Raw genomic sequence first — 4,874 nt, forward strand, 5'->3', positions numbered from 1 at the left:
CACTGAAATCTTTTACAAAGTTATGTAGAATTTCAAAATAAAGCATTTCAATCAACTGCTGTAAAAACTGCCAAGCAAAAATTCCCTTAATGCAATTTGCAAACTGAAAAAAAAAAAAAATTTCCCCAATAATGCCAATTGATAGAAGACTTAATCTGTTTAGCATTACATTTCCTTCTGGATGCAGAAATTGTTGTTTGATTACGTAATCAATATTTCTTCATTTGTAACACAGACAAAACGATTGCTTGGATATTGACACAGATTGTTACTGATAAGATTTTATTGACACCAATCGCATTATCAGTTGTGCTTAAAGTCTGATTGTGTATTGATTTGTTTATTGGTTCCTAATTCACTTTTCTCTATGGAAAAAATGAGGAACCTACACAACCGCTTAGACTCATCCCAGACATTTATTGTCGTTGTCTGAAAGAGAAGAAAAAAGATATGCAGGTGGTTTACTGTAGGTCCTTGTTTTGTAATATACAACTATCAGAAAAACATTGGCAGTGATAACCGTAGTGGCACGATTCCAGCGGATTAGACATTCTGTTAGCTGGTTCTCATTTGGAGCTGATTATGAATTCTATCCCAGTTATAGAGCTGCAACTAACAATTATTTTCACTGCTAATCTAAAAAAAATAGTAATCGCCAAATGCCTTTAAACCAAAATAAATCATTTGGTGTTTAACTAATACCACCACAAGAATACAGTGAAGGCAATTATCCCATTACACACATGCAAAGAAGCAAATCCATGAACTGAGAAACTGGAACAAGAGAATGTTTTTATTTGTGCTTAAAATGCTTACTACACTCGGGCCACTTTATTAGGTACACCTGTTCAACTGTTCATTAACGAAAATATCTAATCACAATCACATGGCAGTAAGCCAACGCATTTAGGCATGTAGTCACTAGTCTACTTCAGTTCAAAATGAGCACCAGAAATGTAATGGAAGGTGATTTAAGAGAGTTTGAATGTGCCAGATGGGCTGGTCTGAGTATTTCAGAAATTGCTGATCTGTAAGAATTTTCCCACACAGCCATCTCCAGGGTTGAAAATCCAGTGAGCAGCAGTTCTCTGGACAAAAATGTTTTCTTTATATCAGAGGTCAGAGGAGAACAGCCAGACTACTTTGAGCCAATAGGAAGGGGAAAACTAACTGTAGCAAGAACTTCTTAAAACCAAAATAACACATCAAACAGTTGATGGTCTACATCAGCAGAGGTCTACACCAAATCTCATTCCTGTAAGTTAAGAACTGTAATTGTTACTGTAAACTGGTAACATTTGGATGGAAAGATCAGAATGGATCCATTCTGCCTTGTATCAACAGTTCAGGCTGGTGGCAGTGGCACAATGGTGTGTAAGATATTTTCTTGGCACACTTTTGGCCACAGCCTACCTCGGTATTGTTTCTGATCACGTCCATTCTTTGAAGACCAACTGTACCCATCTACTGAAGGATGGATCTATCAGGATAACCTACCTTGCCATAAAGCTCTTTCTTGAGCATGAGAGGGATTTCAGTGTACTTGAATGGCCTCAACAGTCATCATATTTCAGTCCAACAGAGCATCTTTGGAGTGTGGTGGAAGGGCAGATTTGCATTTTGGATGTGCATCCTGCAAAATTACAGCAACTCCTCTATGCTCCCAGGGCAACATGGAACAAAATCTCTGAGGAATCTTTCCAGCACCTTATTTAATCTACGCCACAAAGAATTCTGAAAGCAAAAGGGTTCTAACCCAGTACTAGCAAGCTAATAATACCAATATTTATTCCTAATAATAAAGCATCGTGTGATTGTATTAAACAAAAGCACAAAATCGAAGCAACTGACCGCCTAAAACTCTGGAAATTGTAGCACCTAAATATTAATTTTTTACTTATTCTGTTCAGTCTCTATCGTGACATTTTAGTCTGAGAGTTAATCAGAAAAACCAGCTGCATGTGCAAATTTTTATATGTAATGTAATACCTGCACTCTGAGTCACACTATTATATGATGCATGTACTAGTACACTTCCTGAAGTGAAGAGAAGTACATGCACACTTGTGCAAGTCTGAGGGAGAAATAATGGTAAATGCTAGACTCTCCGTTCCCCCAGCTTCTCCCTGGACATTGCCTTTCTGCTGTTTGTATGGAGATTGTCTTTGAAATGCTATGTAAGGCTTATCTGAGAGCACCTTAAGGATCATAGCGTGTGAATGCATTCATGTGTCTCTGCTTTGACTCCAAGCCCCGAATGTGAGGTTTTATCTCCCCAAGAATGTGACAAATAATTCAAAAAGTTATAAGACAGCAAAGCACATATAAACAAGTTGCTGGCTGCTTGCGTTTCTGTCCCCATCATCACCCATCTCATTACCTGCAGCATTATTCATCAATACTCCCACCTCGAGCCCCCTCTTCCTCACCAGCAGCACACATATACCCCCACTGGGAAGGATGGCAGCCTCTGACAAGCCCAGAGTAAATGGGCACCTCATCTTAGCGCGTGTGTGTATATATGTGTGTGTGTATTTGTGTGACAAGTGCTGACAGTCCAGGAGTCTGGCCTCGTACAAGGTCAGCATCTGTGAGCTTCATCAGTGTGTACGAGTGTGTGTATGTGTGTGGGTACAAACAATATACCACCTGTGCCCCCTGCCATGTCCGCACCCAGCAGATGCTCTGAAAGTCAAACTCAGACTTACAAACACACACACAGCGAAACACACACCTAGGCACGAGTACCATGCAGAGTTATCAAAGTCAGCCGAGGTTAGCTGTAGTGTTATGAGTGTGATAAATATGATAAAATATGGACCATAAATTCAGCTCATATGGAGAGGGGACGGGGCCTAAAGGCTCACCGTGACACACACAAACACGCAGAGAGGAAAAGATACATGCATCTGGGGACAACGTGTGTGGCGTAAAACAATGGAATACTTCATCAAGTTTCAAGAGTGTTATCATGGTGGATGTAGAAGTCCTTAAAACAGTAAATGGAGATGTGAAATTTTAAATTACAAATAATTATAACTGGAGTGGCCACTTGAGGCCGGCTTTCAAAGCCAGTTAATGCCCGGAGACAAAATGTCCAGTTTTACAGCAGAAAAAAGCCTCGGTCAATATTTTCTGCCTACATAACAACTGCACGATGTGTGAATACCTGTTATGGGGTAAAGGTGCACAGTGCCCCTCCTTCGCATGTACCTGAGGCCTGGTGTCAGGGGCTGTGTCTGAGACCCTGTGTTTTGTGTTATTGTTAATCTTTGATGTCATTATGGTTTATCACTGCTAGTGTTTTGGTTTCTATTTTGTATTTCTAGCTCCTTGAGTTCTCTAGTATTTCTTGATTTCTAGTATTTAGGTTTTGTTTATGTGCCTCCTCTGTGCTCCATGTTAGATCTACTTTGTGCTTTCCTGCTCACGTTTCAGGTGTCTATGTTTTTCCTTGACTCTGTGTTCGTGTTTCCTGTTTTACTTTGAAAGTCTGTGTCTTATGTCAGTGTATTCTGTATTGCTTCCTTTGTATCATTATATCAGATTAGCCCAAGCTGTGTCTCCCCAGGTGTTTCCAATTCGCTCATTACTCTTCTGTGTGTTTAAGTCCTCTGTCTTCTTGTGTTCTTTGTCAGGTCGTCTGTTGTCTTCATGTCAAGTCATGCTAACAGAGTCTTGTTTTCAATGGCACAGGATGCTCATGCACGAATTGTTTCAGTCATGTTTTTGCATGTTCCTGCTCAGTTTCATATTCTTGTCTCTTGACCTCATTTTCATAGTTAGTTTTAGTTTAGTTTCGTCTTTGTTTTGTCTCGCCTTGGTTTGCTTTTTTTTTTTTTATCAGCCTAAATAAATGGCTTGCTTTTTGTTATACTTAGTTTCCTCTCCTACGTGTCTGCTTTTGGGTCTGCTTTGCAAACACACCAGCTGCCCGGCCATGACACCTAGTTCCTTCTGAAGCTGAGATCTCACATCATTTAGGTTGGATTTTGGATAACCTCTATATGAAAGTCATCTCTGTACCCACTCAAGACAGAGCCTCCAATTACAACATGTGCCACAGGCTGTTTTGTAGAAGTGTCAAGCTGAACTGAGTAGAAGAAGTAGGCATGAAGTTAGAAACGAGAACAGTTAGACAATCTGTCCAGCTTTCGAAGTAAAAGCCCTGTGTTTCTGAAACACCCCTGACGTGATTTCAAGCTTTGGAAAAAAAAGTTACAAACCTGTATCTGAGATGCACACCTGGTGTACTCCCGGGGCAGGACATAAACCTCGGTTGCACCAATGTCAATGTGCTGTAGCAATAAAAATGACAAAAGAAAGAACTTGTGCTTCTGTCATTTAAAAATAAAAATATTCTTGAGTTGGAAAGAGTTAGGCTTTCACTTAAAATTTCAAATAAGAAGGTCAGCAAATGTACAAGGAATCCCTGTGAGCCCTTTAGATTTTAGATTTCAGTTCTTTCTACTCTTAGATCTCAGCAATGTCAATGAGTGGATATCCCCAGTATGGTGATCTCAGGCATATAGTTTTTTGCTGTGAGCGCAGAAGCTTCACACCTGCTGTTCAAACTCAAGGGGCAGCCAATCTGTAGAAATTTAAATCAAAAAAGGTTCGGACAGAGGCTGCACCAAGGTCCAGCAGAAGATAAAAAGGATTATTGTGAACTGTGAATCATGCAAAGCCAAATTTAAAGGAAAACAAAAAGGAAAAACCCCTGCAGTAACTTGCAGTTGGCACAAGTTCACTTAATTCACACTCTTAACAACTATATATATATATCTATATCTATATCTATATATATCTATATATATATATATATCTATATCTATATCTATATATATCTATATATATCTATATATATATATCTA

This window comes from Pundamilia nyererei, unplaced genomic scaffold (genome assembly GCF_000239375.1).
Source record: "Pundamilia nyererei isolate P.nyererei 1_Seehausen unplaced genomic scaffold, PunNye1.0 scaffold00111, whole genome shotgun sequence".
Taxonomy (NCBI): Eukaryota; Metazoa; Chordata; class Actinopteri; order Cichliformes; family Cichlidae; genus Pundamilia; species Pundamilia nyererei.